The following is a 13,057-nucleotide window of genomic DNA, read 5'->3' on the forward strand; positions in this document are numbered from 1 at the left end:
ACAGTTTACACTCATATCCCAGTGTTCCTTTTCTAGTTGTAGCTGATTCTGTCCATCATTGATCAATTGGAATTGGATTAGCTCTTCTCTATGTTGAAGATATCCACTTCCATCAGAATACATCCTCATACAATATCACTGTTGAAGTATATAATGATCTCCTATTTCTGCTCGTTTCACTCAACATCTCTCCAAGCCTCTCTGTATTCCTCCTGTTGGTCATTTCTTACAGAAAAATAATATTCCATAACATTCATGTACCATAATTTATCCAACCATTCTCCAATTGATGGTCATCCATTCATTTTCCAGTTTCTAGCCAATACAAAAAGGGCTGGCACAAACATTTTGGCACATACAGGTCCCTTTCCCTTCGTTAGTATTTCCTTGGGATATAAGCCCAGTAGTAGCACTGCTGGGTCAAAGGGTATGCACATTTTGATAACTTTTGGGGCATAATTGCAGATTGCTTTCTAGAATGGTTGGATTCTTTCACAACTCCACAAACAATGCATCAGTGTCCCAGTTTTTCCGCATCCCCTCCAACATTCATCATTATTTATTCCTGTCATCTTAACAAATCTGACAGGTGTGTAGTGATAACTCAGAGTTGCCTTAATTTGCATTTCTCTGATCAATAGTGATTTGGAACACTTTCATATAAATGGAAATAGTTTAAATTTCATCATCTGAAAATTGTCTGTTCATATCTTTTGAGCATTTATCAATTGGAGAATGGCTTGATTTCGTATAAATTAAAGTCAATTCTCTGTATATTTTGGAGATGAGGCCTTTATCAGAATCTTAACTATTACTTCCCTTCTAATCTTGTTTGCATTAGTTTTGTTTGTGCAAAAACTTTTTATTTTGATGTAATCAAAATTTTCTGTTTTGTGATCAATATGGTCTCTAGTTCTCCTTTGGACACCAATTCCTCCCTCCTCCACAAGTCTGAGAGGTAAACTATCCTATATTCCTCTAATTTATTTAGATCTCGTTCTTTATGCCTAAATCTTGGAAGCATTTTGATTTTATCTTAGTATGTGGTGTTAAATGTGGGTCCATAACTAGTTTCTGCCATACTAATTTCCAGTTTTCTCAGTAGTTTTTGTCAAATAATGAATTCTTATCCCAAAAGTTGCAATCTTTCGGTTTGTCAAACACTAGATGCCTATTTTTATTCACTATCTTGCCCTGTGAATCTAACCTATTCTACTGATCAATTAGTCGATTTCTTAGCCAATACCAAATGGTTTTGGTGACTGTTGCTTTATAATACAGTTCTAGATCAGGTACAGCTAGACCACCTTCACTTAATTTTTTTTTTTCATTACTTCCCTTGAAATTCTCGACCTTTTCTTGTTCATATAAATTCTGTTGTTAGTTTTTCTAGGTTATTGAAATAGTTTTATGGAAGTCTGATTGGTATAGCACTAAATAAATAGATTAGTTTAGGGAGTATTGTCATTTTAATTATATTCGCTCGGCCTATCCAAGAGCACCGAATGTCTTTCCAATTATTTAAATCTGACTTTATTTTTGTGTCAAGTGTTTTGTAATTTTGCTCATATAATTCCTGACTCTCCTTTGGTAGATATATTCCCAAATATTTTATACTATCAACAGTTATTTTGAAGGGAATTTCTCTTTGTATCTCATGTTGTTGGAATGTCTTGGTAATGTATAAAAATGCTGAGGATTTATGTGGATTTATTTTGTATTCTGCCACTTTGCTAAAGTTCTGACTTATTTCTAATAGCTTTTTAGCAGAGTCTCTGGGGTTCTCTTAAGTATACCATCGTGTCATTTGCAAAGAGTGATAGTTTTTTTTCCTCATTTCCTACTCTAATTCCTTGAATCTCTTTCTTGGCTCTTATTGTTAAGGCTAGCTTTTCTAGTACTATATCAAATAGTAATGGTGATGGTGGGCAACCTTGTTTCACTCCTGATCTTATGGGGAAAGATTCCAGTTTATCGCCATTACATATGATGTTTATTGACAGTTTTTAATATATGCTCAAGTGTTTTTAGTAGGAATGGATGTTAGATATCATCAAATTATTTTTCTGCATCTATTGAGATGATCATATGTTTTTTTTATTAATTTGATTATTAATATGGTCAATTATACTAATAGTTTTCCTAATATTAAACCAGCCCTGCATTCCTGGTATAAATCCGACTTGATCATAGTGTATTATCCAGGGGATGATTTTCTGAAGTCGTTTTGCTAATATCTTATTTAAGATTTTAGCATCAATATTCATTAAGGAGATTGGTCTATAGTTTTCTTTCTCAGTTTTCAATCTACCTGGTTTAGGTATCAGTACCATGGCTGTGTCATAAAAAAAAAAAAAATAAAAAAAAAAAAAATAAAATTGGTAGAACTCCTTCAATCCCTATTTTTTCAAATAGTTTATATAGCATTGGAGTTAGTGGTTCTTTAAATGTTTGGTAGAATTCACATGTAAATCCATCAGGTCCTGGGGATATTTTCTCAGGGAGTTGGTTAATAGCTTGTTCTATTTCTTTTTCTGAGATGGGACTATTTAGACTACTTCCTTCTTCCTCTGTTAATCTGGGCAAACTATATTCCATTTCATTAAAGTTATCGAATTTATTGTCATAAAGTTGAGCAAAGTACCTCCTTGCTATTGTTCTAATTTCCTCTTCAATAGTGGTGAGTTCTCCCTTTTCATTTTCAAGACTAACAGTTTGCTTTTTCTCTTTCCTTTTTTTAATCAGGTTTACTAAGGGTTTGTCTATTTTGTTGCTTTTTTCATAGGACCCACTCAGTTTTATTAATTAATTCAATAGGTTTTTAATTTCAATTTTATTAATATCACCTTTTAGTTTTAGAATTTCAAATTTTGTGTTTGTCTGGGGGTTTTAATTTGTTTCTTTTCTAGCAATTTTGGTTGTAAGCCCAATTCGTTGACCCTCTTTCTCTATTTTATGCTAGTAGGCCTCTAGAGATATAAAACTTCCCCTTATTACTGCTTTGGCTGTATCCCACACATTTTGGTATAATATCTCATTATTGTCATTTTCTTGGGTGAAGTTATTAATGATGTCTATGATTTGCTGTTTTACGCAATCATTCTTTAGTTTATGATTATTAAGTTTCCAATTATTTTTTGGTCTATTTTACCCTGGCTTTTTATTAAATGTAATTTTAATTGCACTGTGGTCTGAAAAGGATGCATTCATTATTTCTGCCTTACTGCACTTGATTTTGAGGTTTTTATGTTCTAGTATATGATCAATTTTTGTATAGGTTCCATGAACTGCTGAGAAGGAAGTATACTCCTTTCTGTCTCCATTTAGCTTTCACCAAAGATCTATCATATCACACTTTTCTAGTATTCTATTTACCTTTTTGACTTCTTTCTTATTTATTTTGTGGTTTGATTTATCTAATTCTGAGAGTGCAAGGTTGAGATCTCCCACTATTATAGTTTTGCTGTATATTTCTTTTTGCAGCTCTCTTAATTTCTCTTTTAAGAATTTAGAGGCTCTACCACTTGGGGCATATATGTTTAATATTGATACTGCTTCATTATTTATGCTACCCTTTAGCAGGATATAATGCCATTCCTTATCTCTTTTAATTAGATCAATTTTTTTGTTTTATTTGAGATGAGGCTGGCTACTCCTGCTTTTTTGGCTTCACCTGAAGCATAGTAGATTGTGCTTCACCCTTTTACTTTTAGTTTGAATGTATCACCCTGTTTCAGGTGTTTTTCCTATAAACAACATATAGTAGGATTCTGACTTTTAATCCAGTCTGCTAACTGCTTCCTCTTTATGAGAGAGTTTACCCCATTCACCTTTATGGTTAGAATGACTAATTCCATATTGCTTGCCATCCTGTTAACCCCTCCTTATGCTTTTCTCCTTTCCTTCCATCTTACCCCTCTACCCAGTATTAAATTGGTGAACACCACTTGCTTTTCACAGCCCTCCCCTTTTTAGTATCTCTCCCCCACTTTAAAGTTCCTTTTCCTATTTTACCCCTTTTTTCTTACAATATCTGTATTGCCTTCCCCTTAGCTTACTGCTTCCCTCTCACTTTTCCATGCAGTGGAAGAAGTTTCACCATAAATTGAATAGGTCTATTGACACACACTATCATCTCCCTCCTTTCTTTCTCTCAGATAGAATAGGTTACCTTTGCCTCTTCATGAGTTATAGTACCACCACTCTACCCTTTTTTATGATATTATTCCCTTTCCACCTCTAGTTTCTAGGACAAATTATACATGTGTTCTTTACATATCTTTATGGCAGAAATATAGTTCTCAAGATTTCTTTTTATGTTTTTAGAAATCTCTTGAGTTCTGTAACATTTGGTGTAGGTCTGGTTTTTTCATCAAGAATAGATGGAATTCATTTATTTCGTTAAATATCCATCTTCTTCCCTGGAAAACGATGCTCATTTTTGCTGGGTAAATTATTCTTGGCTTCATAGCACTTTCTGAATATCATGTTCAAGGCCCTTTGTCTTTTAATGTGGACGCTGCTAGATCCTGCGTTATCCTTATTGTGGCTCCTCCATATCTGAATTGCTTGTTTCTAGCAGCTTCCAATAGTTTTTTTCCTTCATTTGATGGTTCTTAAACTTGGCCAATATATTTCTTGGTGTTTTGATTTCAGAGTCCCTTCTGTAGGTGAAGGATGAATTTTTTCAATGTCTATTTTACCCTCTGTTTCCAAAATGTCTGGGCAGTTCTCTTTGATAATTTCCTGAAAATAGTGTACAGGCTCTTTTTTTCCTCACATATTTCAGGGAGTCTGATTATTCTCAAATTGTCTGTCCTGGATCTGTTTTCCAGGACTGTTGTCTTTCCAATAAGGTACTTGACATTCTTTTCAATTGTTTCATTTTTCTTGTTTTGCTTGAATACTTCTCGGTTTCTTTCTGAGTCATTCATTTCTACTAGCTCAAGTCTAATTTTCAATGATGTATTTTCTTCACTCACTTTTTTATATATTTTTGTAATTGTCCAAATGAGTTTTTAAGTGAGTTTTTTTCTTCTATGGATTTTTTTTCCCATTTCATCCATTTTAGTTTTAGAGAGAGCTGTAATCTTTTCCCAGCTCACTAATCCCGTTTTCCTTGGAGTTGTTCCACTCTGGATAACTTCTCCAGACATTCTTTCCAAGCTTCCCTTTCCTTTTCCCATTTCTCTTCTAGGTCTCTTGTGAGAGCCTTTTTGATTTCCTCTATGAGATTCTTTTGTATTGAGGAGCAGCTCATATCCCCCTTAGGGGATTCCTCTGGAGACAATCGGCTTTTAGTGTCCTCAGAAAGAAAAAAAAGAAAGAAAGAAAGAAAGAAAGAAAGAAAGAAAGAAAGAAAGAAAGAGAGAGAGAAAGGACCTCACTGTCTAATATTTTATCCTACTTGATGGAAGCTTCAGAATCTTCCTAAGACAATTCAAATGGAAGTGATTCCATTTCCTGGCATGGTGTTGGTATACTGTCCAAGTTTCACAGACATACAATAATGAAGCATGCACAACAGCTCTATAGCCCTTCAGTTTGGTAATTAGTCTAATAAGTCTCATCTCCCAAGCTTGTCCTCAGAGCCTCCCCAACACTGAGCTACCTCTGGCAAAGGGTGTATTAACCTCAGAATTAATGGCAAGATACGAGAATTTATCCACAGCATTCAAAGCTTCTCCATGTGCTGGAATGGTGTTTCCATATATGAGTGGTGTGCTGCTGACTGATGGACAAATTATGTTTTCTTCTTGGTGAAAGGCCAAAAATTATCAGAAGCAGCAGAGAATCGAGCCATAGTTAGTTGCATGTCAGCTTCACAAGCTACATTGAGTGCACAATCATATGCAAACAAAATAAAAACAAATATTTATGCTGGGGCAAGCAGGTGGCCCAGTAGATAGAGCATCAGCCCTGAAACCAGGAGGACCTGAGTTCAAATTTGATCTCAGAAACTTAATGCTTCTTAGCTGTGTCGTCCTAGACAAGTCACTTTACCCCAATTGCCTCAGAAAAAAAGAAAACAAAAAAACAAAAAACAAAAAGAACCCAATACTTATGCCAATATAATTGTAATTGCAGCAACAGCTATAAGTGAGCACAAAGGAAATCATTTTCATAGGAAGAGGAGGAGAGATGGAAACTGTGGAAGAGCACTGACACTTTCCCAAATGAAAATCAGAGACTCTCAAGGTTAAAAGCAAAATGGATTTATTATGATCTCACAAGAAAGGGCAACTCCCAATAGAGAAGGTATTGTCAGTAAAGTAGTGCAAAGCACAAGCTGAAAATACAATATTGTATAGAGCCTAATGTAGAAGCTTCCACAACTTTTTTTCCCTTTTCTCCCATTGGCTGCTGGAGTCCAGGCTTACATCCTAATGAGATAATCTATTCAGAGCCTAAAAATCTATCCCAGAAACAAAGAATACTAGCTGATGACACATTCTTAATGATAATGAAAAGGAGGAGGAAAGACAGGAAGGAAATATAATCACTAATCAAACCCCTGCAACTTTTGCCTCAATCTGTTACTGAAAAGTCTCAAGTCACAATTAGGGCATAAGTCAATGCCCAATTCTTGTGAGAGGTCTTCACTCAGTTCATCCCCTTCAGAAACTGAAAAAGAAAAATAGGCAGAGAAAAAAAGACAGACATTAAAAAATCACAAAGAAAATTCTGCTGAATGATGAATTTTGTCTTGGACTGGTGAAGACCAGCACAGCAAAAACTGAATATTACTTTCCTAAAATATCTAATAGCGATTCCTTACTGGATTCCAGCCTAATCCTTCTATAATTCTTTATGGTTTAACACTTTCTTTCTGCTTGGTGACAAAGCTCCTTGGTCCATCTTTGAGTTGTTTTTATAAGATATTTTTCTTCTTTGCCTAGGAAACCAAAGGCTACAGTAAAATATAGACTAGTCCCTGGAATTGGAGAGAGAGGGCTATTATATAGATTAACCAAGAACCTCTTTTGAAAGATAATCTTCCAAACACAGGGTGGATACTTGTACAAATAACTATAGCAAGTGAAAGCTTGTCATTGGCTCAAGTTCTTATGCCTCAGTAGTTGCTAGGATAATATCTATCTTGAGTGGATGGAAAGAATGACTGACTGGGCATCAGCTGATCCAGGAGAAGTTAAAAAAGTTCATTTTCTCCTAGGCAAAATTGTACCAAACTTGGGGAAATCAGCTTTTAAATTCAACATCACTCTCAGAGAAGATCTTGCTGAGAATATTCTTCTAATAATTAGCATTTACATAGGTTCAAAAGTACTTTTTATATGTAAACCCCATTTAATCCTCACAACATTCTGGTGGTGAGGGAGCTACTATTATTATTCCCATTTTACAGATCAAATAACTGATACTAAAAAGGATTGATGATTTGTCTTGGGTCACACATTTGGAGAATATTTGAGGTTGGATTTAAACTCAGATCTTTTTTATTGTCCAATCCTATATACCTTGTGCCACTTCTACAATTATCAACAACAACTACTAAGTATTCCTTAAAATGATGATTATTGCTGCTTATATCATATTAGTTAAAATCATAATAATGAGTGTACAGTCCTTTTGTTAACAAACTTAATTGCAGGTGCATTATTAGGAAAGAGTATTATGCTTCCCACATTATACAAAGTCCAATTTACATAACTGAATGATGAATGCCTAGGCAGAAGACCTATAAACACAACCAGGTTTAGAATATTTTCATAAATTCTGCTTTGTAGATTTTCAATTTTGGTTTTAAGTATGTCCATAAAAATCTGTCACTGACTTCATTGGCTTTTAATGGGACAAGAAACAAATTAATTTCATTTGTTAAAACCTAAAATTTAATGATTTCTGCAAGCAATAGCTGATGTGAGCTGAGTTCTTTAGTTTGCAAATTTTAGTTATCACTCTGAACCCTCATCTACAAACCTTGTCCCAACTCTTGTGACTGTATGGTAGCATCTAGGATAGTAACCTGAAACACAGTAGGTACCTGAGAAATGCTTGTCAATTGACTCAATTGTTATAATTTTCGACCAACACCTTCATTCTGTTTCAAGTAAGCTATGCCTCACTAGCTGTTGTGCTAAATATTATCCTGAATAGATAGAATTACCGATTGGGCTTCTGTGGAGCCGGGAGAAATGGGGAAAGTTCATTTTCTCCTAGGCAAAATATTACCAAATTTGGGGATATTTCTTATGGACTTGAATTCTTGCTCCTGTTTCCTTCTCTCCACACAGTGCGAGGTTTGTCTTCTGGGGATATTTAACATAATAAGGCTCTTGCCTTTTTAAAGCTATTATCCATGCTTTTTCTATTAGGAACAAAAAGTACACTGAATGAATGGGCTTCAAGACAAGTTATATTCTTCTGAGTTTTGCCTTTTACAAGTTAATTTTCAGGGAGAAGAAAGTCTTAGAAATAAAATCTGTTATAAAAATTTTAAACAGCAGGGGCTGAACCAAGATGGCAGAAAAGATACATATCTTTTTTTCTGACTTCTCCCCGTGTCACTCAAATTAACAACAAATTCACCCTCTGAACTAATTTTGGAGTGACAGAACTCACAAATATTTGGAGTGTAACAAATTTCCAGCAGAAGATAATTTGGAATATCTCCAGAAAAGATCTGTTTCAATCAAGCAAAGAGGGAGCGAGGCCAAGTGCGAGCTGGTGCAATGAGGACAGGCCAAGTAAAAAGGCAGTGCAAGACCCAGGGTGGTGGCACCTCCACAGCACCACACAATCAACTAGAGGAATCTATAGCAGTGCTGGCAACTCTGACCTGATGGTAAGCCAATAGATCAGCAGATTAGCTGTAAGCCATCTAATGCAAACACAAAAGACAAATAGTGAGTCCCTATACCTTAGAATAGTCACGGGACATGGCCAGGCCCACTCAGCACCGGAAGTTAGTCACTACTGATCCAGTGAGGCCATTGTTGCCTATAGATGAAGCTTGGATAATCTCCCCTTTACCCTAAAGGCAGATCTCAAACTTTTTTTTAAAACATGAGCAAAAAGGTAAAAAAGAATTCTGACCATAGATACTTTTTTATGGAGAAAGAGAAGAGTCAAAGCCTGAAGAAACTAAAAGCACATCATCTTGAGATGAAGCCCCAAAAAGTGATATGAATTGGTTCACATTTTACAGGGTTCTCTTGGAAGAATTCAAAAAGTATGTTACAAGAGAGAAGAAAAATGGGGAAATGAAATGAGAACATTGCAAGAGGGTTTGGAAAACAAACAAAAAAACAAACAACAACAACAACAACAACAACAAAACCATAACATTTTCTAAAGAAAAAACCCTTATAAAACAGATTTGAAAACATGGATAAAGGACTCCTTGAATAACAAAATGTGTAAAATGGAAAAAGAATACAACTCCTTAAAAAACAGAATTAGTGAAATGAAAATGAAATCATAGAAGAAAGCAACTCATTTAAAATTTCAATTGTCCAAATACAAAAGAAAATTTAAAAAGTAACTGAAGAAAATAATTCACTAAAAATTTCCATTTGGAAATCACTCAATGAGACATCAAAAATCAGTCAAGCAAAAACAAAAATAAGTGAAAAAACATATGAGAATATCATTGGAAAAAAAAACTGACTTGGAAAACAGATCTAGAAGAGACAATCTAAGAAAATGAAAACCATGATTAAAAAAGAGCCTCGACATTATCTTTCAGGAAATCATCAAGGAAAACTGCTGTGATGTCCTTGAACTAGAGAATAAAATAGCCACTGAAACAATTCATCCACCACCTCCTGAAAGAGTACCCAAATTGAAAACTCCAAGGGATAAAAGAGCTAAATTTCAGAACTATCAGACCAAGGAAAAAATATTGCGAGCAGCCTCAAATACCAAGAAGCCACAAGTAGGATTACCCCTGACCTTGCAGCTTTTAGCTTAAAAGCTCAAAGGACCCAGAATCTGATACTCTCAAAGACAAAGGAAATTGGAATGCAACCAAGAATCAATTATCAGGCAAAATTGATCATCATCTCTCCGGGGTGAGCTTTCAGTGAAACAGGTAAAGTTCAGTTATTTATGAGGAAAAGACCAGAGTTTACCCCAAAATTTGAACTGCAAATACAGAACTCAAAAGAAGCATAAAAAGGTAAAAATAAATGCACTCTTGAGAACTATATCTCCATTATGGGTATACTTAAGAGAATGCATGTATAATTTGGTTTTACTGTGATAATATAAAAAAGAAACTACAGATAGGAAGGGGGTTATACCGGAAAAAAGGAAAATGGAAGTTAAATGAGGGGAACATCTCATGAAGAGGCAAAGATGACCTATTATAATTGAGGGAGAAGAGGCAAAGATGACCTATTATAATTGAGGGAAAGAAAGGAAGGGGATGAACATTGTATGAATATTATTCTCATTGGATGTGGCTCAAAGAGAGAATATCAGACTATTTGGTTTCACAGAGAAACTTCCCTCACCTTGTAGAGAAGTGAGAAGTGAGAAGGGAAACATGACATGAAAAGGGAAAACATAAGTAGTGGGGGGAAAGTATAAGAAAGGGAAAGGGACTATAAAAGGGGAGGGCCATTTAAGGGAAGTGGTGGTCAGAAGCAAAATTCTAGGGAAGAGGGAATGAGGGAAAGGAAAGAGAAAAATACAATTTGGGGTAATAAGATGGCAGGAAATATAGAATTAGGCATTTTAACTGTGAATGGGAATGGGATGAACTCTTCCATAAAATGGAATCGAATAGCAAACTGTTTTAAAATCCAGAATCCTACAATATGTTGTTTACAAGATTTAAAGTACATTTAAAGCAGTGTGACACATTTCGGGTAAAGGCAAAAGGCTAGAGAAAGAATATATTATGCTTAAAAAAGATAGCTATCCTGACCTCAGATCAAGGAAAAACAAAAAGTGATCTAATTAAAAGAGATAAGAAAATTATATCTTGTTAAAAAAAGATACCATTGATACCATTGATAATGAAGTAATATCAATACTAAACATGTATAAACCAACAGTTGTAGCATCTAAATTCCTAAAGGAGAAGTTAAGAGAGCTGCAAAAAGAAATCGATAGCAAAAGTATAATATTGAGGGATCTCAAACCACATAAATCAAACCACAAAAGAAATAAGAAAGAAGTTAAGGAGATAAATAGAATTTTAGAAAAGTGAAGTATGACAGACTTTTGAAGAAAATTGAATGGATATTTTTTTTTTCTTGGCAGTTTATGGAAACTATATAAAACTTGACCATGTATTAGGGCATAAAAACCACAAAATCAAATGAATAAAGGCAGAAACAGTAAATGGATTTTTTTTTTTGAATCATGATGTAATAAAAATCACATGCAATAAAATGCCAGAGGAAAATAGAACAAAAAATAATTGGAAACTAAATAATCTAATCATAAAGAATGAATGGGTGAAACAACAAATTACAGATATAATCAATAATTACATCCAAATGAATGACAATTATGTGGCAACATATCAAAATTTGTGTGATGCAACCAAAATGATAATTAAGGGAAATTTTACAGCTCTAGATGTTTACTTGGATAAAATAGAGAAGATCAATGAATTGATTGCTAAATCTAAAAAAGAAAAAGTGAAAATCCCCTAATTAAATCCCAAATTTTAAGTTCTAAAAATAAAATGGGAGATTAATAAAACTGAAAGTAAACAAGCTATTGAATCAATAAGTAAAACTAAGAATTGGTTTTATGAAATAAACCAACAAAATAGATAACCTTTAGTTAATGTGATTAGAAAAATTAAAGAGAAAACTCAAATTATTAGTCTCAAAAATGAAAAGGGAGAAATTTCCACCAACAAAGAGGAAATTAGAGCAATAATTATGAGTTATTTTACCCAACGATATGTCAATAAATCGGATAATCTAAATGAAATGGAGGAGTACCTACAAAAATATGGGCAATCTATATTGCCCAAGTTAACAGAAGAGGAAATAAATTATTTAAATAGTCCCATCTTAGAAAAAGAAATAGGGGGCATCTAGGTGGCCCAGTGGATAGAGCACCAGCCCTGAATTCAGGAAGACCTGAGTTCAAATTTGGTCTCAGACACTTAACACTTCCTAGCTGTGTGACCCTGGGAAAGTCACTTAACCCCAGCCTCAGGAAAAAAAGAAAGACAGAAAGAAAGAAAGGAAAGAAAGAAAGAAAGAAAGAAAGAAAGAAAGAAAGAAAGAAAGAAAGAAAGAAAGAAAGAAAGAAAGAAAGAAAGAAAGAAAGAAAGAAAGAAAGAAAGAAAGAAAGAAAGAAAGAAAGAAAGAAAGAAAGAAAGGAAAGAAAGGAAAGAAAGAAAGAAAGGAAAGAAAGGAAAGAAAGAAAGGAAAGAAAGGAAAGAAAGAAAGAATGAAGGAAAGAAAGAAAGAAAGAAAGAAAGAAAGAAAGAAAGAAAGAAAGAAAGAAAGAAAGAAAGAAAGGAAAGAAAGAAAGGAAAGAAAGGAAAGAAAGAAAGGAAAGAAGGAAAGAAAGAAAGAATGAAGGAAAGAAAGAAAGAAAGAAAGAAAGAAAGAAAGAAAGAAAGAAAGAAAGAAAGAAAGAAAGAAAGAAAGAAAGAAAGAAAGAAAGAAAGAAAATGAAATAGAACAGGCTACTAATTAACTCCCAAAGAAAACATCTCTAGGGCCACATGGATTTACATATGAATTCTACCAAACATTTAAAGAACAGTTAATCCCAATACTATGCAAACTACTTGAAAAATAGGGAAAGAAGGACTCCTATCAAACTCCTTTTGTGACACAGATATGGTATTGATATCTAAACTAGGTAGTGTGAAAATGTTGTTATTGTGTAAAATGTTTTCTTGATCCTGTTTTCTTCACTCTACATAAATTGGTATCACTCTTCTCAAGTTTCTCTGAAATTATCTTTTATCACTTCTTAGAGCAGATTAATATTATGCTTTATTTTTATACCATTGTTTGTTCAGCTGTTTTCCAAATAATAAAAATGTCAATTTCTTTGACACTTTATCCCCCAAAAAGTTTTTCTGGGGTTTTTTTATATTCATAGGTCCTCT

At 34.0% G+C, this 13,057-nt stretch overlaps 1 long non-coding RNA gene across 4 annotated transcripts in view; it reads right to left on the reverse strand.

Moving 5' to 3' along the window:
• LOC141544589 (uncharacterized) overlaps positions 1-13,057 on the reverse strand; it is a 35,492-nt gene that overhangs the window by 3,858 nt on the left and 18,577 nt on the right. Inside the window, exon 3 of one of the 4 annotated variants that reach the window (XR_012482671.1) lies at positions 6,200-6,624. The exons of 2 other annotated variants lie outside the window; for them this stretch is intronic. This is a non-coding gene — a long non-coding RNA (uncharacterized LOC141544589). Of the gene's footprint in view, positions 1-6,199; positions 6,625-13,057 lie in introns of those variants that run through there. One more of the 4 variants, XR_012482669.1, reaches the window with a different exon arrangement.

The sequence above is a fragment of the Sminthopsis crassicaudata genome, chromosome 5 (genome assembly GCF_048593235.1).
Source record: "Sminthopsis crassicaudata isolate SCR6 chromosome 5, ASM4859323v1, whole genome shotgun sequence".
In the NCBI taxonomy this organism is placed as follows: Eukaryota; Metazoa; Chordata; class Mammalia; order Dasyuromorphia; family Dasyuridae; genus Sminthopsis; species Sminthopsis crassicaudata.